At 41.2% G+C, this 23,335-nt stretch overlaps 1 protein-coding gene and 1 non-coding gene across 4 annotated transcripts in view; one reads left to right on the forward strand and one right to left on the reverse strand.

Moving 5' to 3' along the window:
- Positions 1–23,335, forward strand: part of PTPRG (protein tyrosine phosphatase receptor type G) — a 685,327-nt gene that overhangs the window by 339,953 nt on the left and 322,039 nt on the right. The window lies entirely within an intron of this gene.
- Positions 8,275–8,378, reverse strand: LOC117037357 (U6 spliceosomal RNA). The gene has a single exon (XR_004425505.1). It is a non-coding gene; the product is annotated as a U6 spliceosomal RNA (small nuclear RNA).

A 23,335-nucleotide genomic window follows, 5' to 3' on the forward strand; every position in this document is an offset into this window, starting at 1 on the left:
CTACCCCTGCCTTCCCCATGGAGTGAGCACTTGGAATACTTGTTGAATGGATGAATCTTTACCTCCCAATAATGTAAATCATTGTGATTTTAATGTTTAAAGGAGCAGACATCTATTTTTCTAGAATTCTGCTTGACAGTATTTAATACATAGGACTGTTGTTCAGCACAAATTGCTTTTCCATTCCATCCTATCCTGCGAGGTGATAGCTTGTCCACAGTCATTAGATTCCCTCCTTACTAGGACGTGACCACTCTGCCTTCCATGCTACTTTGGGAGTTAAACTAAACTCACTGGATCTTCTGGAAAGGCGCACTGTGTGCGCTTGGTCCCAGCTGGGTTCCTGCTCAAAGCATAAGCCTTCTTCTCTCTCCTGACTGCTGCCTTCGCAGCCACTTCTAACCTCCAACCACGCTGGGTCTTCAGCCCAGGGGGCACGTTAGCTAAATCTGTGGTCTACCCTGATTACGTTTCTGAGGAGAGCCAAACTAGGAATGGAGTCAGGTCTGTTTGCTTGTGGTAGTTTAGAAAAAAAATAGAGTGTACCCACTTTAAAAAATAAATAGTGTACCCTAAATAGAAAAACAAAAAATAAAAACAATGGCAAAAACTGTCCGTAGATTGTTCAAAAGCGATGCTCCTGGTAACATTTTTTGATGTTTAGTCCTTGTTTGTTGTTGCATGGACGACGTCACAAACTCTCATCTTTATTAACAGCATGCTGTTCCCTGTGCTTAGCTCCAAGGCGAGACCTTTGGTTTTGTTGTTGGATTATGCTTGAAACATTACTGTTCTATATTGTCTTCCTTTCTTATCAATGAGCAGAACTTTATTTTATCCTAAATATGGCAGTTAATCTTCATTTGTATTTTCAGTTTTCTCAGTTTTTTTTGTTTTGTTATTTGAAATTTATTATCTGTGAAGACTATTTCCCCTGCCAAAATCTGTTTGCTTTTTTAAAATGGTTACGATCAGATTTACCCTCTAGGTCAGTTAACTAGCTGCTTGTCAAGTGCTAGTAGTAAGATGAGGTCTACAGGTGTAGGGCTAGCTGGCTCCTCTCTGAAGCCACTAGTTTGGTAAAGCTTTGCTGGCCTGGGAGCTGCATCTGTGGATTGGATATTGCATAAATTCTTGTTACACAGCGCTGCGTGGAATTATCCCAGTGTGGGCACAGCAGACCATAAAATTCCATTTTGTTTCTGTTGCATAAACATAGGCTCACAAATAGTGTGATTATTTCTGGCCGTCTCCAGCATCTTAGCTAGGAGGAAGACGTAGAAAACTATGAGTGCTTAAATGTATTATGAGCTTCCCAGCGTGAGCTGACCAAGTGCATTTGGCACTAGCCTTGAAAAGGGTCAAATATAACAACATCTAATTCCGTCATTTGCTGAGTTCTGACCGTGGGCAAGGCACTGTTCTCGTGGTTTCATTTGCCTCATCACAGCTAGCCTTCAGCATTGTAGTGTTTTATAGTCTCATTTTACAACGTTGGAATGGAGGTCCAGAGAGGTCATGAGACTTGGCACAGTTGCAAAGGAAGAGAAAGATGGTGGCATTTGAACCTGTATCCTTTGACCCCAAAACTTGTAACTACCATCACGACAGAAATCGTGGTCACATAGTCCGAAACAATTCACTTGTCTCACCGTTTCTTTGATCTTTATTGGTGATCCCTTGTAGGTTTCCAGGGATAATGTGCCATGCTCTCTTCCTTGTCTCATTGTCTGTTGAGAGGCTTGAGGAAGGCTAATCTTGACTAAGATTAGAGCTAGAAAAAACCAGTGGAACCCCCCACTTGCTGCTTTAATCTAAAGTCTGGAGAGGGGACTGCCAATTAGAAAACCGATATGAATTTGTGGTCAGACAAGCAAAACTGTTGGAGAAAAAACTTTCTTTTTCTCCCTCTCCAAAGCACTATCTGCAGGAATGCAGTCAGGGGTTATAAACACATCAAACAGGGGAGGTATAAGGTAGTAGGAAATGGTAGAACCTGAGCCTCTCTGCTCCCTGCATATCTTTGCCACTCTGTGCCACACAGAATGAAGCAGTCAGGAGTTTAGAGAAGACAGGGTGTCCATCAAAGCCTCACGCTCCCTTCCATTTTAAATTAAGAGAGTAACAATAGTAAAATCTTAAAAATTTGGTGGCCAGTCAGAGTGTTGCTGGGATATGTATGACCTTGTGCCCTCTGTGTTAGAATATCCATCTGTGAAGGCAGAGACCTTGTCTTTTTTTGATCTTCTTTGCACTCTATTAGTAATTGTGTGTGGTACTCCATAGACACTCATTAAATGTTTTGCATCAATTGTAAGCCTTAGTTTTCTCATCTGTAAAATGTTCATAACAGTTCACAGCTCAGGGTTTTTGAGGGAATAAAATAAGATTCTCAAAGTCACCCTGCTTGTAGCATCTGGTGAAGTACAGTGATAACTAAAATGTTGGCTGTTAATCGTTTCCACTCATTGATTAATTGATCCCTACCATGTCACTCTTTGCTAACGTGGTAGCAATAAACTTTTGGAAACGATCATCTAAGATCTTTTCACATTAACCGTGGTGACTGTCACCCATCTTCTGCTCCTCTTTTTAGTCCCATTGTTTCCCTACATTTTCTAGAGTGTTTTTCAAACTCTGTGTCTCAGCAGTAGCAGTGAGATAATGTAATAGATCTCCCCCTTGTCTCCTCAATGATACCAGTCTTTTCTTTCTTTGGCATTTATATCAAACAAGTAATCAGTAGATCAGCTGGCTTGAAAATAGTATCCATTGTGGACATTTACCCCATTAGGTGTCTGTGCCATCAAGCCCAGGGAAAACAAATTTTCTCTCTGCAAGTGAGCCACACGTGGATCAGCCTGGGGTCCCAGCTTTCACTCCTGCACCTGTGTTTTGGTGCCTGAATATTTCATGGACTCAAAGATGCAGTTATAATTACCTCGCTTTGTGAGAACAATTAGCTTGTTCTACTGGGTGTTTTCATTCTCAGTGTAGGGGGAGTGTATCCAAGTTTCATATCCTAGTTAGAGTAAGAAGAAAGCTGTCCGTCTTAAACACAGCTCTCATCACATTAAGTTCTGTATATGGAGATACATATGTATATGTTTATTTTGTATGAATTAGAATTAGGATCACTGACAGTGCGTATTTTGCTGAGTGTCCGAGAACCCCTGGAGATGCGCACTTCAGTGATATGCAGAGGGAATTATGTCCGTGCGTTTGCTCTGAGACCTGGATCTTCTCACCTGACCTGCCATTCAGAAAATCAAAGTGTCTTTTTTAGGCATGTGTATTTGCAGGCTTGTTCGTCTGCTACAACAATATTGCCCAAGTCACAGTGGCTTAAACAACCTGGTGAATTTCATTCCCATGTCCTAGTCTGCAGCTAAGCAATTGAACGCTGAGGTGGTGACAGGGTCGGAGACCTAGGCGCCGTCTGTCTTCTTATTCTGCCATCGTGTCAGCCCTCCGGTCAGCTGGAAGGTACGAAGGGGAAGTGGAGGGTAGGTCCATTCCCTATATGTGCACAAACCCTGAGCTGTATATGCTACTTGCACCCTTGTCCTATTGATCAGACTTTACCCACATATGTATATGTAGCTGCCAGGGAAGGTGGGAAAGGTGGTCAATGGGGTGGCCATTTGCCCAGATAAAACTTAAGGGTCCTATTACTCATTTCCTTCCGTTGAATTGACATGGTTTGTAATTCTTTCACCACGAGGAGTCTGTTTGTTCCGTTAAATGCCGTGTCTCAGGCGTTCAGACGCGTAGTTGGCACATCACTGATGCATATCATGTATTGCTTGAATGAGTGAATGAATAAAATGGGTAAAATGAAGTTGCATCTCATCTTTGGAACTTCCTGAGGACGGAATTCTACACAAATCTCTTTTACCCCCCTCTCATTGCTCTTCCTTCTATTCCAAGGGTTTGCAGATCGAACCCACTCCGCATCCAAAACGTGCCTTTACTTAGTTTGAAGTCAGTCAGGTGCTAGGTGCAGCTTTCCCTGTGTTCCCCCCACCCAGCACCCACCTTTCTTTCGGCTGTCGCACGTTTTCATAAGCTGAAGTCCTTCCCTATACTTGTCTCTCACCTCCAAACACGGTTCAGTTTTGCTCATTTCTCATTTAAAAGTGTGATCTACAGAATGGAACATAGCTTCTCAGTTTTTCACGTAACAGATGGAAAGCAAGCCGTCTGCTTCATGAGCTTTTGAGGAGCACCACATTCTTGACTGCAGCTTCTTTCTGTGTGGCACAGAGTGGCCGAGATACACATGCGCATACACACCCACCCACATATGCTGCCCCACCAAACAGGCACATAAATAAACTTCACAGCAAGTAGAAGGCATGCACTTTCCTGACCCTTCTCTAGAAGATGGGAGAAGTAGGGCAGAGAGTCTAGGCATATGGAGTAGCTGGGTCAGTGGTGCTTTGTGGGCCACTGTTAGTGTAGTGGCACCCATGTAGGGATTTACTTTGGCCAGTGGCTTTCCTGTTGATTTTTCTCTTCTTTCCTTGCCTCAGTTTCAGGTGCCCTCACCCCCTTTGTAAAACAATGTTCTATTTTCTACGTATTTGCAAGATGTCTCAAATCCAATTGATTATATTAAGTATGTATATCTTAAAATTATATTAGCATCAGCCACCCTTGCCTAAGCCTTGTTCTGACCTGGGCAGGGGTCTAAACACTTCATTTAGAATATTTAGTAACCCTTCGGAATAGGTACCATTTCCATCCTCTTCAAGAAGGTTGAGGTCAAGCAAGGCAAGTAACTTGCTCCGTTTTCCTACTCAGAAATGGGACCCAGTACCAGAAGGTCTCATTCCAGACCTCATGCTCTGGAGCAGTCATTAAACTCTGTCCACTGTGTCTTGGAAGCTCGGCTTTTACCAGGGCAACCCACGGCTGTCACAGTTTAGTGTGCACTAAAGAAATGATTAGTGAAAGCCAGAAACTAGACACAAGCAGCCCACCCCTGGCAGTCACACAGCAGTATACATGCTTACACACACCAGTCGAAGCAGAACTGTGCCCAGTCTGCTGGAGGAACAAACGAGGGCCAGAGGGGAGAGCTGTGTGTTGAAAAGGCCTCATTTCCATTGCAGCTACATTGCTCCAATGATGCCTTTCTCCTTTTCCTTAACGTGTCTGCTGTGAAATGGGGATAAATCACTTTCAAGTTCTTCCTAACACTGTGAGCGCTCTGGGTTATATCTCAGACCTTTAAGGATGTGGAAATTGTGTGTTATTTATAACTGACATGTGAAGAGAATGACCAGAAGTGATAATAGGGAAGGAATACCTTCTGTGGTTTTACTTTATAAGAAAACAACCATTGAAAACATCCCCTTGAAAAAGCCATACAAAGGAAAATGATGTTTGTCTTAGAAGCAAAACTCGATTCTCGAAGAAGTTCAGAAAAGTGAGGTACACTTAAGAAATTCTTGCTTTTAAGCCTCACAGGTATCTTGTGCCCAGGCAGACTGAGGCTTCCTTTTTAGACATCCCTCAGCATGTTCTGAACTAAAATAGGAAACGTCTCTAAATAGTGCATCATTGCCCCCTGTCACTTAGCTGAGATACAGGATCCAAAGAAAGCACTCAGGATATTTCAGTTGCAAATGTTTTCCCTTGAAAGATCTCAGTCTTGGAGGAGGCCTAAACTGCGAGAGTCAGCAAGTAGTGGGATTGAATGTGCCCATCAGACCTGGCTTCATCACTGTGGCAAACTGTCCTTTGGAATCCCGAGGGAGCTTATGCAAGGCTCGCTACACTCTTATGTCATGGACTCGATGAGCTGCAGTCCCTGTAAACTAAACCCAGATTCTGGGCCAACCCATCCTTAGATACTGGTTCTCAGACCCAGAGTCTTAGAAGCCATTAGAAATCCCCTTACCCTCACTGAGAATTTAGAGTTGATCATGTATCCGTTACTCCCAGCAAACACTTGAAAATGTAAAAACAACTTGCCTTTGATGAAGACAGCTGAAGAAATCTCCTTTTATGAGTTCTCTCTTCTTTTTGAGACCTGGCAACGTAGAAGCATTTTCACAGCTTCTTGCTTATTTTAGGCAGGAAACATGCAGCCAGAGTGATCATATTTTTAGATTTATAATAGGTGATGGCAAAAGGAGGACATTGTGCCCATCTAACTGCTGTGCCACTTCCAACTACTAGCTCCAGTATATTTATTAACATCTTTTGAGGAAAGTCTTAAAATTATCTATTAAGCATAATTTTTTACCCTTTCTGACAGATTACTCGTATTGCCAAGAAGCTTTTAAGCTGTAAATGAAAAGGAAAAACAACCCTGCATTTGATCTTGGGATTTTTTTTGTTGTTGTTTTCTTCCTGTGAATTCTTTTAGAATAGAATATTGCCCTGGGTGCCTTTATTGGGATTTAAAACTATAACACCACCTTTTCCTTCTGTCTGGACTTAAGATTTCCCACTGTTCTAAAACTGTGTTTGAAGTTATCTATCTTATCTTAGTAAAGGTTTTAAAAATGTTCTTCCTTTTAATCTAACTTTCTTTTCTCTGTAGTTAACCAAATCTGAATGGCTCATTTTTAACAAAGCTTTAATTTTTTTTTTCTTCCCTGGACGGCTTTTTCCTCTTCCCTTGCACAGTCTTTCTTCTTTTATTTTTTACTTTTAAATTTTTTTCCAGATTTGGTTGGATAACCACATGGTATGGGTTTATAAACTTTTTTGTATGGCCATAAAGTTTGAAAATGGGTTTTAAGAGAGTATTTTCACCATCTTATTCTGCAAATTAGAGATTTTCTGATCTGGAAAAAGACTTTTGGTATGGCTCATATATTTCCCTGGAGTTTTATGTAAATTGAAATTTATTATGAATCAAGTTCTATTTTAGGTGTTCTTAAGGAATCTGTAAATGCCAGTAGAGAAGGGAAATTGATTTAGCATTCAGCACTCTATAATGGATATCGTGTTTGAAATGCATAAGCACCCCACTTTTATTAGTTACATTTTCCTAATAACCTTTCAGAAGGGCCTGCTAAATGAAAGCTGTCACCAGTTTTTCATTTAGGGTGTGGTCCGTTGACATAGTTGCTGTTGCGCTATATTTTATACAAAACTTGAGTTTAAAGTGGAAAATGACAATTAATATTAAAATTATTTCCTAGAAGAAATGAACAGGTAGATCTTCTGGAATGAGAAGAGGTATTAGTATTGGTTAACTTTTCATGATTCAATATCCAGGAGTTGTTGATGGTGACCAGATTTTTGCATTAGCTTTCAATCCCATAGTAATTAATGTAAAAACTGCTCTTTCTTGTATGAATGGAAACTAAATTCAGACATTAATAATGACGTGATATGTCCTGCTGAAGTTGACTGTAAATGTGTCATTTCAGTCATTCTATGTTACGGAAGCTCCTGGGATAACTAGAAGTTGGTATAGCCGCAATGTCCACACTCCTGGTTTGGACAGTTGTTTGGACGCTGTGCAGATTAGGCCAAACTGGTAGTCCCCCTTGTAGTGTGTTTAGGAGCATTGTTCGCACAACTTCAGGAAACTTTTAAAAATAAAACATGGTTTTCTGATGCAAAGCAGCTCTATATTTATTCACAGTAGGACTGCAAATCGCAGTGGAATAACTTGACATCATGTACTGATAAGCAGACCTCAAACAAGCGCCTTACCTCCAGTAAGTTTCAAAACAGGATGCTTGCATAGCAGAACTGAGTGAATACCTGTAGAGCTCCTAAAAAGTCGTAAGTGATGGAGCCTAAAGGAAAAGCCAATGCTTAGTGAAATTGCAGTGTCTTCACATATGGCTAAATCTCTCATCGTAGCAAAATGCTAAGCAAATATGGAGAAATTGCCTAAGATTTTCTAAGATTTTTATTTTGAGGTATGGGCGTGTGAAAGAAGTGAGGTGCTGCATTTTGGAGAATGTAATCCATACTCTATTTCTGAAACCATGAGCTTCCGTTTTTATTAATAGTAAATGAAAAGTTTGACAGATGTATTTAACTTTATTCTCCTGCTTTGATCCAAGGGTCCAAATAATGTTGACTTTTGCTATTTCAAAAATAATAATGATCTATTTTGGAAAACAGAATAGAACATTCTAGCTTGCCCTTTTATAAAGAGATGGAGTTTCTGTACCTAGAACTTATGTGTCCATGTTAGATGCGGAGACAGCAAAGTCAAATGCTGGAGACCTTTCGAATTGAGTTGAAGGAAGTCTGGACTGGGTTCAAGTCTCCTCTTCATCACTACCTTTTTTTTTTTTAATGTAATGCTTCATGAATATGGGTGTCATCCTGGCACAGGTCCCTGCTAATCTCTGTATCATTTCAATTTTTAGTATAAGTGCTGCCAAAGTGGGCACATCACTACCTTGTTTCTGACGTTGTTGCATGACTTATATCTTCTGTACTTTCTTTAACGTTAAAAGAAAAAAGAAGTGGTTTTATAGGGCAATACAGAGTCAGTCATTCGGGTGACAAATCGGTATGGCACGAATTGCAAAGGTCACGCGTGAAAGAGTGAAATCTGAGTAATACTGGACTTTAGAACTTCTAACTCAAAATTGTGAGAAAATTCTGAAAGCGGTTTTGAGATTTATTTTTCACTTTCTGGCTTCTGTTCTAATTGTTTCTACATCTGATTCGCCATATGCTCATATGTATCTTGTGATTATTTCCAGTAGGATTATATATTTTACTCAGGAAGAGACCAAATTCTATTCTGTTTTGTATTGAGTCCTATGGATTCACTCGATGCATGGTGGTCAAACAGATGTGGCCCGGTGGAAGTAATTCTGTCCTTGAATTTGGACAGATTGGCATTCTGATCCCCACACCACGTATTGGTTCCTCTTGGGCAAATTGACTGACGGCATTGCATATTCTTCATGTATTACATGGGAAGGAAAAGTCCTATCTCCCAAACTTGCATGGATCAAAGATGGCAATGAATTATTACTCTTTAGGAACCATTGTCCTGTTGTCTCCGAATATGTTTCAACCAGGTAAAGACCTTAGCACAGTACCTGAGATACATGAGTCTCTACAAGGGCTTTCTCATAGGGGGAAAGGATCAGTTGGGAGGCCAGTGATTTGGGGGTCCTAGAATATGAATTTGTGCTGAATTAACCTCTTGAATTTGGCCAGTTAAATACCCCCTTGCTTTTTTCGCTTTTTTTTTTTTTGGCCTTTTAGAGCAGTTCTTAAATTGGCCCTCTTGGCTGTAGCTGGTCTTGAACAGTTTGGCTCACACCCTGTCGGTTTACATTTCATTTTTAAAGAAATGTTTGATGTGCTATCTAACATGTGAAAACATAGATTTTTTTTTTTCTTGAAACATCAGATACTTTGCATCATGACAAAAATTAGCCAGAGCCAAGCTGGCGCTGCTCCCCTTATGTGGATGGGTGCTCTTGCCTTAGCTGTGGTCCACACTTGTCCCTACTGCCTTCTAACTCAGAGGCCACCCGTTAGTTGCTGTTTGTCACCACAGATTTGCTGTTGTCTTCCAAGTAGCAGGTCTAAGAAGTGAAATACCTGTTTTCTTTACCTACTTATTAAATAAGGGAAAATAAATTAGGCCAAGTTCATCCAGTGTTTCCCTTGACCCTATTACTGCCTGGCCCCTTTGGTCATTTATAGTTGGCACACGTTATTAGTGGAGGTCCAGTCAGGCCCAGCAAGTATTTATTGTCCACTTTATGATAAGACCTATGCTAGGTTCATTCACGGTCTTCATTTCATTCTCCCAACCTGTCTTAGAGATAGATAATGATTATCATTTTTCTTTCCTTTTCTTTTCTTTTCTTTTCTTTTTTTTTTTTTTTTAGAGGGATGAAGAAATTGAGGCTCAGAGAAGTTTTTGAATTAGCCTGAGATTCCCTAGCTGTTAACTAGAAGATCTAGGCACGTCACCCAGCCGTGGGCTGTTCTTGGTTATTTTTATCTCTGCTCCACCGTAGAAACCCTGCTCTACATCTTGAAACAAAGATATGGTCAGTTTTCATTTTAATGTTGAAAATAATCAAGAATGGATTATATCTCCCTTAAGTACCTTTGTTTTTGTCCCAGGGTATAGAAAAATGTGATTTAAAAAAAGGAAAAAAAAAGGACTTAGGCTAAGCCTTCTTCCCAAAGATAAATTATGATGCAAAGTAAAGAGTAGCTTCTCCTTCAAGTAGACACTTCAGACATCCAGAATATTGTTTACAATCGGGAGACAGGCAGCATTTATAGTTAGAGTGGGGGGACCTGTGTCCACAGATATTTGTCATGTGTCTGGAAGCAGATGTGTTCTCCAGATACAGACAGTGACTTTGCTTTGCAGCATAGAATACTCCAGCAATGCCGACAAGTCACTGCAACATTCACGTGATTTGTGTGTCCGTCTTTGTGTTTTCATTACAAGTTTTATTCCTGATGTTTGGGCACAAACATTCAGATGCAGAAAAATCTCCATGTCAAAAACAGATTTGTGTACATTTAAAATGATGATTTGTAGTATAAAGAGAATTGAATTAGGGGGCAGAATTTTGGGGTTTTTGGCCTACCTCTAGTCTTGTCTAGGACTTTGGGCCTATTGTTTCACTGTTCTGAGCCTACTTTCTAAAAATGCAGATGTATAAATGCTAATAAAACCACATATAGTGTTCTTACCTTGTAGGATTACACTTCTTGTGCAATACTGAAGAACACAGAGCAATTACTAGATTGTTAAAGAAAGAGTGGCTTTCACAATGTCATTGCTTTACCAACATCCTCATCATGCCGTAAAGTACTTCATTCTCTTGATGGGATCCTTGGAAAATGTTCATATCCATCACTTAGTGGGGGTCTCTTTGAACAAAGCAGGAATGGAAGGAGAGGACTTGTGCTGTCATCGGACTGAGTGGTCGACGTTTAACAGATGCCTGGAGATCGTCACCAGGCCCAAGTCTGGAGAAGACAGCAAACTGAGCAGCAAGGGTTTTGGTGGTAGTGTCACACCCGGGGCTATCTCTATACTTCCTTTAGCTCAGTTACACTGAAAGTAATTGCGTTTTTAAAATTTAATATATGTTGAGCAAGACCTATACGCCGGGGATGCAGCAGCAAACAAAATAACCACATGTCATCCGTTTCTCAACCTCAGCACTATTGGCGTCTTGTGGGGAGGTCCTGTGCATTGTAGGAGGTTTAACGGTGTCCTTGGCCTCTACCCACTAGATGCCAGGGGTAGTGCCTCCCAGTGTGACCATCTCTCTAGGTGGCATCCAGATATCCCCTGGGGAACAAAATCGCCCTGGGTTGAGCGCCGCTGAGTTTTATGATGCGTGGTTTTCATGTATTAGCGCCCCTATCATTGGGTTGCTTCTTACGACTGATGACCTCCTGTAATTAGGGTTCGCAAGGGCGATGCCCTTCTCGTGTGTGGGGGACGTTGTATGGTAGATGAACACAGCCTGTCAGTCACTGTCATCGTTTCCTCCAGCTCCGTTCTCAGCTCACCGTGGCCTGGCTGCAGTGAGAGTCCACAGCCTAAATTAAGGTGAAGTCAAGTCCCTCTCAGTCTGACTTTACGACAGGCTGAATCTCCCTTTTCCAAAGGGCCAGACAACCTCATGCTCCACTATAATCAAATTGTCTGTGGTTTCAAGCCTTTTGAATTCATCAGGGGATGGCTGGGTACTTGTCAGGCTTTGCCTTGCCGAAGTATAATCTTGAAACAGTTTTCTTTTTCAATTTTAATCTGTACTCTTTTCCTCTGAGATGCATTACTACCCGTGGTAGATGGACTGTTTTTTGTTTGTTTGTTTGTAATTAATTGCATGGTCTAGCATTTATCTGTATGATTTTAGTTTCTGCATCAAAACCTTTTGAAATCCAGACAAGGTGGAGTCTTTGGCCAGCTGGCTCCGCCCCCCCGCCCCGCCCCTTACTGAAGTTCCCCCTGGTGTCAAAGATAGTATTTTGTCAAGTTCTCCCTGAGGTCTGCCCTACAGACTGCAGTGGTTTTGCTGAGAAAGAACGGAATGACAGTTAAGTCACAATGTATCTCAAGAAGACCTCCATTGAATGGATATGTTTCTGTTTCTTTCCTTCACCTGGTTGTACTGTGAGATGTGTCTGCGTGGAATAGCACAGAGGCAGATCTGAATTCGTGACTTTGAAACAGGAGATCAGTACGTGTTTTAAGTCTTGGCCAACACATTATAAACCAAATAACGTCTTAATCGGGTAGGAAATTCTGTATACTTTGACAGACATCTGGTGAAACATCTGATCCAGCTGACACTGAAAGTCCTTGAAGGAAAACTTAAAATCGAGGCACATCTGGGAGATTGCGTGAACTCACTTGAACCGTCAAGTATCCATCTACAGCTTTCTCTGGTAGACCGTGACTGCATACTGTGAAGATGCACTAGTTTTGTCTATTCAAGTTAACAAGGGCTCCCCTTTTGTTGAGCACTTACTGTGTAGCCAGGCCCTGTCCTGAGAACTCTGAATGTAGGATCAGCGCTGATGTAGACCATGAGGGTCAAGCCCAGCAGCAGACGTTACTGTTCCTATCCCACAGGTGAGAGAAATAAAGCACAGAAACGTGACGTGCCCTTGCCTAAGCTGGATGGTTATTAAATATCACTGTTGAAATGAGCTTTCCTCTGCCTTGCCAAGTTTTTTGATTGATGGACTCATTCATTCATTCAGGGTATTTTCACTCTTGTCTCTTCTTTTATCAAATTATAAATTGTTACTTAGAATACTGGACTTGTGATTTAGTTATTAAATATTTGGACGGCACAAAATTAAACACTGATTTTGCTGGCAGGTCTGTAAGGCGCTTCTGGGGATTAGTATTTTGTGTCTTCCTCATCTAATCCCCAAATCAGCTCCACCCTCACTAGCAATGAATAAAATCACACAGGATGGATGGTAAGTTTCAAATTTTCTGTCTTACCAGATCTATAATCAAAGCTGTGCTCTGAGAGGAACTCTACCATTGGCAGAAGCTGAGCAACAAAACCCACTTTTTAATGCAATAAATAAAAACATTAATTCCTGCTATGTTTGAGAGGTTTGGAACGGGGAACAGAAAAGGCTTTAAGATAGGGAGCAGAGAAGATTTATTTAGAAGTGATTTTCTAAAGACTCAGGTTATAATTAAGGAGAATGAAGGAAAAGCATCCGGATCCCCCATCACCCCCCGCCCCCCACCCCCCCCACACACTGTTCTGTGGGACCATTTAGTAGTGAGTCTGTGGCTACCTTCAGAAGTGTTCTTTCTGTGGCAGGAATTGCTGTGTGCAGATTTTATTCCCAGTGGGATGCTTATCCACAGGTAAGCCGAGCACAGATATGTTGCATTGCCAAGGATTTAGCTCTGTCTTGATTGTAAATGAGAGGCCAAAAATACCTGTGCTCAGTAATTAGTACGGCTTATTACATCAGTGTGCCATTTTGGCACTGCTGTCTTCTGTTGCAGAAATTTGAAGACATCTGTTTACTTTCAACTCTGAAAGACCTTTTTCAGCGCAGTGAATCAGTAGGACACGAGCAGGTTCTTCCATTAGATTTCCTCTTGGTATCTTATCTCTTCTAGAACATTTTTACCAAATGATTGCAAATTAGTGAAAACATTTGAACAAATTTAGACATGGTATGATGAGAAGTGACAGCTCCTTTATAAGGGAAGTGGCATTCTGTTAAAATCCGTTCTTGGGAAATGTGTGCTCTGGGTAAGTCAGGAAGAGGTTCTGAGGTTTCCAGCAGAGATTCATTCCTTTGTAGAAAAGGCCCAGGTTTCTTTTTAAAATCACCAAAGTGGACTGACCAAGATGACAGTGTTTTCTTTCTGCAGTGATAATTAGTCCAGCATAACTATATCAGCATTTGGGCTTTTGATCCCATGCTAATTGGTGGGCCTGCAGCAGGAGATAAACTTTTACGGACTGAAGGTCAGTTTTGTGGTTGGCCTATAAAATGAGCATCTTTTCAACGTATGTAGAATTACTGTTTAAAAATGCTCAACCGAAAAAGAGAATTCACAACAATTTATGAAACTACCTTACGATGGAGTGGACAATGGTTGATTTGTACCTGAGGAATTTATACATATAAAACACATGGGTGGGGGGGGGCGGACCAGTGGCTCAGGCGGTTGGAGCTCCGTGCTCCTAACTCCGAAGGCTGCCGGTTCGATTCCCACATGGGCCAGTGGGCTCTCAACCACAGGTTGCCAGGTTCGATTTCCCTCAAGGGATGGTGGGCAGTGCCCCCTGCAACTAATGATTGAACACGGCACCTTGAGCTGAGCTGCCACTGAGCTTCCAGATGGCTCAATTGGTTGGAACGCGTCCTCTCAACCACAAGGTTGCTGGTTCGACTCTCGCAAGGGATGGTGGGCTGTGCCCCCTACAAGTAGCAACCGGCAACTGGACCTGGAGCTGAGCTGCACCCTCCACAACTAAGATTGAAAGGACAACTTTGAAAAAATCCTGGAAAAATACACACTGATCCCAAATAAAATCCTGTTCCCCTTCCCCAATAAAATCTTAAAAACAAAACAAAACAAAACACATGGGGTGAATGAATTTCTGCGGTGATGGTTCTGACCAGTGCCTGGGCAACATGGGAGTGGCAGATGGAGATAAAGTGCGCAGAGGTACGCAGTGAAGGGATGAAAATTGGAATTTGTGGACTGAAGTAATTGAAAAGTCCTGGGCTGGTTCTGGGTCTCCGCTTGACTACGTCTTGTGTGTCTCTGCCCTTGTGTGCCTCTGCCTGGTTTGGCTTCCTTTCTAGGTGGGTCCTTTCCTTGTTATGATTTTCAGCATTCCTGACCTTAACTCAATCACCCTTACGGCAATACCAATGGAACAAGGGCTTTTTTCCCCCCTAACATTTCCTGCAAAGGTCTGATAGAGCAGTCTCTCTCTTTCTCTCTGCATCCAGAGGGATGCATCTGTCTAATTGTTAGGTCTGGATTTTTGCCTGTCTCTTTTTTTCAGAGGAGGTCCTGGCACCTTGCTTGCCTTTTTCAGAAAGACGGAGTATGGACTGAGGTGATAGTTACCCAAAAGGAAATACAAGTGTGTCGTCATAAGGAGAGGAGTCAAAGCTGGCTAGACAAGAACAACACCTGTTTTATAAGGAATTAGGAAGGAAACTGTAGTCTGTTCATTCATTCATTCATTCATTCATCTTTTCAGCAAAGAATTATTGGGCATATACTATATCTAGGCATCATTCTAGGTGCTGGGAGTTCAATAGTGCACAGAACACCCCCAAATCCCTTTCTTCATTGAGCTTATTGTATTTTCATGCTGTTGGTGGAGGGGTCAAAAATGGGTGGGGTATGTTCTCCAAATATTGTATAGATACAATAAAGCACAGAGGGATTGACTGGTTCTGCAGTGGCAAAAATAATCAAGGGAGTAAGAGATGGGGCATATTAGAAACGGAGAGAGAAAGGATGTAGAAATGTTTGACCATCTCTGAAGAGGAGGCTGACAGTGGATACCTGGAGTATTTTATAAAGCACACAGGGATTTAGCTTATGTGTGTAAAGAGCCTTCTTGTTAATGGGAGTGAGAGTTAATGTATTTACCTTTGAGGATGCAGTCATGATACTGTGTTATTTTAGGTTCTTTGCCTTCCCTGGAAGAAGCACTGAGTTGATGATCTAATAGCTTGTTACCACTCTTAATGTCTATGATTATCTTTGTCACAGTGGGAATATAGCTGTCAGGAAAAGAACAAAGCATTTCTTTTTCACTTTCAGTAACAGGGCTCAACTTGCTAACACTCCAGAGAGTCAAAGGCACTTAACGAAATATATAAAGAAAATAATGCCATGGGACCTTAACATGTCGTGGTTTTTAATGTGAATGCTCAAATGGTCTGGCCAAAGGCCTGATTTTTTTTCTTTTTCATTCCCCCTAAGGTCTTTCTTGTTTAGCACGTGACCCGCTGACTTTTAAAACAACAAAAATGGGTATAAAAGGGCTTTTTGTCACTGAGGAAAAAGTGGGATTTAAATAAGGTGGAAAATTATAATAACACAGCTTTTCTTATTGATGGTAACAGAATGATGATTCTGTAGCTGTTTATTTTCTGAGGGATACAAATATGTAGGAAAGGATCTGATACAGGCTGTCTGATTAAGGAGAGTAGATTCAGAAATTGAGTATGGAGCAGAATCAGGGTCTGGGCATTGGAGGGGGAGAATCCATGATCCAGGTGAGGTTTCGTGCAGCCTTTGCCCTGTGATGCCAGCTGCACAAGGGCCTACTGTATTTTATCTTTTGTACAGCTCACCCTGCTTGGCAGCCAGTATTGTCCTGATTTTACAGGTGAGGAGTTTGACAGAGAGAGGTTAAGAAACTAAGTTCCCACAGTTGCCAAATGGCAGCTCAGGTTTTGAAACCCAGGACATTTCTTCTTCCTAAGCCTTTGGTTTTTAACCACCACCTGGACTATCTCAGATCATCTGGTAAACGTTGAAAAGGTGATCAGGACCCTCCCTGCCTCCAAGATCCCCGGAGTGGTTTTGCATGACCAGTTAAGATAAAGTCTTAAATACTTTGCATGGACTACAAAGTTCTTTCTGAACCTGCTCCTGGGTTGTGCTGTCTTTCCTGATACTCGTTTTGCTCCCACCTCTCTCCCGTCTTTGAATTGCCACCATCTTGTTTCCTGTTGTGCCTATGCAGTTTTGCTTACACCTCTATTATGAAATAATGCCTCCTATTGTATTTTTCTGCTTGGCTGCTTGGCTGTGGGAACTTCTGGGAGTTCCAGTCTTGCTAAAGTTTTATATTGTTATTATTTTTGTTACAGAGTAGGTATTCGATGAAGTAAATGCTGAAAGAAAAAGTGTAAGTGGTACGTTTGAAAGGACTAGTAATTCTTGGTATTTCTTTTCGGATTTAAGCCTCAAGTAGAACTTAAGGAGGGGCAATGATGTTGTAAATGGTTTTTATTAATATCTTGAACAATCCTCTATTACAAGTTTTTCTTTGTGTGGTTGTGTTAGGGAGAGATTGCATTTGCCTTCTTGCACCTCTGGTGTGGTAGCCCCCACTATCTGTGGTTTCCTAATCTGCAGTTTCAGTTACCTGTGGTCAACTGTGGTCCGAAAATATTAAATAGAAAATTCCAGAAATAAACAGTTCATGCGTTTTAAATTATGCACCATTCTTAGTAGCATGATAAAAATCTCGTGCTGTCCCTCTTTGTTCCGCCTGTAACGTGAATCGTCTCTTTGTCCAGCGTTATCTATACTGTATAGGCTCCGAGCCTGTTAGTGACTTGGTAGCTGTTAGGTTCTCAAATCTTTTATCACAGTATCGTGTGTTTGTGTTCAAGTGACCCTTATTTTACTTAATAGTGGCCCCAAAGCGCAAGAGTAGTCATGCTGGCAATTCGGATACACAAAAGAGAAGCCTTAAAGTGCTTCCTTTCAAGTGAAAGATAAGTTCTTGACTTAATAAGGATATCGTATGTTGAGGTTGCTAAGATCTACAGTAAGAACAAATCTTCTTTCTATCCATGAAATTACCTAATGTATAAATTAAACCTTATCATAGGTACGTATGTGTAGGAAAAAAGCATAGTATATATCGGCTTTGGTACTACCTGACAGTTTTAGGCATCCACTGCGGATCCTGGAATATGTCCCATATGGGGAGACTGCCGTAATTGGGTGAAAAAGTCGTCATTCACTTAGGAAATCTTGATTCATACCTCATCTTGCTGATTCAACCCTCGTAATTATTTTACCGTATTTTTGCCTGCTACAGGAAATGTGCAGTTGGGTATTTTTAGATTCTTAGGTTTAAATTATTAATAGAGTCAAAACTGGAAAGAGAGCTCAGGTACTATTACATGGCGGGCTGTATTCATAAACATTCTCATGTTGAAGAATGGAGTGCCCTGGGATAAATCACGGAGGCTTTGCAGTAATCCTTTGATTCTGGATGTGGAGACAAGCACTTCCTGTATAAATGAACCCAGGAGACTCCAAACCATCCCGTCTTTCCCTTTCAGGTCACTGTCTTTGCAGAACTTGCATCGAGGGAACTTGGAAGTGGATAAAAAAATAATTTTCCTAAGTAGTGTAAGAGACTGTGGATTGTCCGTTAGCTCTGAGAGACAGTAACCACTGTCAGATGTGATAATGCATACCTATGCAGAAAGTCGGAATGCTTCAGTCTCTTTCAGCTCCTTCTGATCTTATCTTTTTTATTGGAAAAGAGTCTTCTCCCCTCCCAGTTGAACTCTTTCTCCTAGTTACTAGAATTGGAAGTGACAATCACTTCTAGTCTAGTCTGTCCGGTGTTTTCTTTGAGGCCTCTTCTACAACTGTATAGCAAGTGTGATGTCCTTTCTTATTGGTTTCTTACTGGTCTCCTCACACTATAGCTTTTAGTATTCTAGGTTTCATAGTAATTCCGTCTTTTCAAAATTTTCTCGGAATTCTTGTTTCTTTAATTTATGTAGACTATATCTTTGTGTTATTTTGGGAATATATCCTTTCACTTAGTACTGTACTTAGCACATCATGCCTATATATTTCCTTCAGGTAGCCTTTTCAGAAACATTCTTCATCTTTGTGTGGTGGTAGGAATTCTTGACGTGTTTAGATCTGGATCAATTAGCAGCAGGGTGCATCCCAACGTGTCCTCTGTCCTTGGTCTTCCCGAGCACAGAGGATTCGCTGCATGTTCCTGTGTATCTCCAGTGCCTATTTCCAGGCCTGGCTCTGAGCAGTCTGCAGAAAATGTTTGTGGGAGAATGTGCAAGGATTTCTTCTTGGCAACAGCTTACTAAATACTGATTGCTTACCAAGTACAGAAAGTGTGTGCTCTGTTTGTTGCCCATGGAATTGTTTGTTGCTGTGAATTCCTCTTTGTCTAACTGGTATCAACAAATAACTCAAACCCAAATCAAAAATTGTAGACTCAGAATCTCACTATTTCTCAGCTCTGAGAAGGACAGGCAGGTTATTTTTAGCTGTTTTTGGAAGGACTGCAAGCCTGCCCCCCACCCCCAAAGCCCCCACTGACTTTATAGGATCACCTGAGTACCTGGCTTATCAGTCAGAATTTTACGTTTTTGTGGGTAATTTTGCTTTGAGCAGTGAAGGAGAATTCTTTGCCGTATTGTGGTCAGGCCATCATGTTAACCACATCAAGGGTCTGAATGATAAAAGGGTCAAACCATTGTCATTCATTAAATCCCTGTAACTGTTGGAATTCCTCTAAGGACCTATCTGGAGGTTCCTTCTGGACTCACTCTGTAAACTGTCTCCCCAGGCAACCTCGTAATGGCTTAAATTACCATCTATTGCAGGAGGCTCTCCAGTTGGTATTTCTGGCTGAGACCTCCTGTTAGATCCTAAAGGCTGTGTAGCCTCCTTCCTCCTTGACACCTCGGGTTCCTCAGGGCACCTTAAAACCAAGCTCAGTATTCAACCCACCTCATTCTACTTTTTGTTTTTACACCTCAACCTATTTCCTTTAAGTCCTTCTTGTCCCAATGAATGGAAGAACCATAAGTCAATTCTCATTAGCCCCAAACCTGGCATTCCTTTCTCCCTCCATCTGTGTTCATCATTAGCCAGCTTATGTCAGTTTTACCTCTGAATGTCTCTGGAATCCATTTTGTTCCCCGTACTCACTGCCACACTCGAATCATCTCTTGCCTAGGTGACTATGGAAACCTTGGGAAATCTCTCCAGGTTTGCTTTCTTGTGACCCCACTCTTGCATGGAAGCCTGAAACGTCTTCTAAAAATGGAAATATGACTGTCACTCCTTTGTGGACAACCTTTCAGTGGCTTAGCATCGGTCTGAGGATACATTCCAGAATCTACGATGGCTTTTCTTTGTGATCTCTCCCTGCGAACCTACTTTGCCCCACGTCAAGCCCACAATTTCCCTGCAATCCCTGTATTTACAGCTATAACCATGTCTACTCGGCAATGTTCCACAGCTCCCAGCCTTGCTTTTCACTGTCACCTGGTTAGATTCTAACTCATGCAGCAGGGCTCAGCTTAAATTACTTCCTTCAGAAGGCTTCTCTCACTCCCAGTTATGTCAGAGCCTCACTCACTCCCCCAGCACCCAGCATCACCTTTATTCTGCTGCTGAAGGTTAAGGATTACTTGAGAGGAGCAAAAATAAAGCAGAGGTACTGGTGTAGGCATTCAGACAAAGGGAATGGTTAGCAAAGGAATTGTTGACTTTCTGTTGTTGACTTCGTCTTTTGGTACTTAGACACCTGGACATAACCTGAAATGGCTACATACTCTATGAGTCCACCTACATGACATTCTGGAAAAGGCAAAACGACTGGAGGCAGTAAGAAGGTAAATTAGATGAGTGGTTGACCGGAGTTGGCAGGTGGGGAAGAGATAAATAGGTAGAGCCCAGAGGAGTTTTATGGTAGTGAAAATACTCTGTATGATACCATAATGATGGCTACCTGTTATGCCACAGGGGCCAACCCGTAGAATGTGCACCACCAAGCGTGAACCCTGAGGTCAACTATGGATTTGGGGTGATTATGATGAGTCTGTGTAGGTTCATCAGTGATAACAAATTCACCGCTGTGGTTGGGGATGTTGATATGGGGAGAGGCTGTGCATGTGTGGGGACCCGAAACTTCTCTAAAGCCACCCCCCCCAAAAAAATAAACAAAATGAAACAAAACAAACTGGGGAGAATCTCTCGTCTCACTGCCTCTGTAGGAACGTGAACACTTCTGGATACCAAGCAGCACTTCTAAGGGTCTGCCTGAGATCGCCCTAGTAAATCAGTGCTGGATATTGCAATGGCAATTAAGCAGTGTAATAAACAAGGTTGTGGTATTGTCCTATGCGGCAGGGGCTCTTCTTCCCACAGGCTGGGGCTGTGCCCTGCTGGTCTTCTGATTAACATAATTTCTAGCCCCAAGGCTCACTGCTGTACTTTCTCCTGCACTGTAGAAGGACTGTGGAGATGTACCTTATACTGTTTTAACTCATCACATTCAACTGCACTCTGAGAGTGAAGGGAAACAAAACAAAGGCCCTTCAGTGTATACAGGGCATGCAGCTCTCCCGACCACTCAGCGCAAACCGGAGGGGTGCTGTAGGAATCTGCTGCTCCCAGCTACTGCACTCTGTTCATACAGTGACTGTCTCCCATGATTCTGAATTTAAAGGGACGTCTGTTTCCTACACAAGGCCAGCTTATAAGCCAACTTGTATTTAGTGTTCCCTGGACAACGAGGAATGGGTTGGGTCGCTGGGGAAAGCAGAGCTTGTAGAGTTTTTCTATTTAATGAAGTAAGCGGTAGGGACCCGCACGGATTCATGGGGGAGATGATTCTTACAACCCTGAAAAATGGCGCAGGTGAGATTGAAGAGGGGAGACTGGACTCAGGAGATGCAAGGGGAGAATTTAAGGCGAAGATTTTTCAGTTACCTACACTCGTAAGATATTTCCCTTTATCCTTTACGAAATCCCAAACTACGTCCATTTTTCTTTCCTGTGCTAAGTTATAGCAGAGAAATGCTGGAAGTATCTCGTGGTGAAATTATGGGAATTCTGCAGCGTAAAGTACCAGAAAGATCAGGAGGAGATGTAAAGGAGAGAACATCTCATTGAGATGTGGAGCGGAGGGCTTGAACAAATCAGAAGGAGAAGGAGACAGTTGAAGAGAAATCAGTTCATGTAAAAGGGATGCCTGTGTTGGAGTTTGAACAACAAAAACATGTCCTGGGAAACTTCTAATGGTCTGATCGAATCAACTTATGATGATACACTGTTATAATCATGGTATTATTTCAATTTAATGACCTTACATAATGGCATCTCCCATCAATTAATCTAACATTAACCCCCGCCTTAGTTCTTGAATATAAACTATGGTTTAGGCTGAAAACATGATGGATAAGAATTACTGATTGCTCTAGACCTGTGTACTTACTATATATATCATATCCTTGAGCTTCTTTTTTTTTCTACTTCATGTTTTTTTCAGACCTTTATCTTCTTTATTATTTGACCCAGTAGGATGTTAGCTGTTTTTAACTGGAAAATGTTAATGACCTTTTTTTCTTTTTTAAGAAGTAAATGTTTAGTATAAATTGAATTTTAATGCTTTTGTCCCAGAAGAAGATAAAAACCATTAGCTAATGATGATGTTAATGTTCAAATTGTTTTTAACTTTAAAATTATATTTAAAACCTACAATACTATGCTTTTGCATTTTGGACTTAGGAAAAATTTGTGAACATCTACATTAAATGTGTGTGAATTAGGCACCAGGAATAAAATGGCTTTAAAATACAAGTATGGCTTAAATGTATTTATGTGTATGTTTAGAATCTGAGCAGCATAGATATCTGACTAGAAATCTGCCTGCTGAATTATAACTAAATGTCAAATTTTCCTACACTTTCCCATTATTAAAAATATCCTTGTCTTAAATTTACTTTGGCAGGCGAATGTGCTTGGTGATTATCATACTGTGTTACTCTGGAGAGTGAAAATTTATATTGTGTTTCAGTTCCACTGAAATAATAGCATTCCCAGGCACACATATCTATGTGTATACACAAATGTACTTGAGAAAGTACTTCTTTAACAAGAGATGATTTTAATATTGTCTGGAATAAAAATATTTTGTTTCATATCACTGGAGTGTCACAGAATTCTTATTTTTTTCTTCACTCCTAAAATAGGTAACACAACATAATATGTTATGCTCATTAAAGAAAATAATTTCAATTTCAGAGATGGAGTTACCAAGTTCATTGCTCCTGGGGAAAAGAACAAATACCAACCCCTTATTTTAACCTGAAAATGTAAGAGCATAAACGAGTAAACTAATGAAATGTATTTATTAAAATATGGACTTGTCTGTCCTAGAGTTGTATTGCATGTCTTTATTTCCAACAGAAATGTGATTCCCATTGATTCCCATTGTCCAGACAGTGCCAGGAGGAATTATTTTCAATTTTTGTTTCCTTTATTATTTATATTGCATATATCACCATAGCACCCAGCCCTCATATACATACACGTATGCTCACCGTATACTCACACATTTATTCTGCAGGGAAAGAAAGTAATGGAAGAAGAAACAATTACTGATACGAATGTTCATTCTATATGCAGAATCATCTCAGAACATTTCTACTGAAACTTTTGGTCAGAACTTGATAGCATTGCCCTGCAGCATCACTATTCACTGATAAAATTACCAGTGAGGATCAGTGAGGATCTGATAGTTCACAGTCTGGTTTGTTTGGAGAGATCTAGGATCATTTACCAATCCCTGTTCTAAAAATT

Source organism: Rhinolophus ferrumequinum, chromosome 17 (genome assembly GCF_004115265.2).
Source record: "Rhinolophus ferrumequinum isolate MPI-CBG mRhiFer1 chromosome 17, mRhiFer1_v1.p, whole genome shotgun sequence".
Taxonomy (NCBI): Eukaryota; Metazoa; Chordata; class Mammalia; order Chiroptera; family Rhinolophidae; genus Rhinolophus; species Rhinolophus ferrumequinum.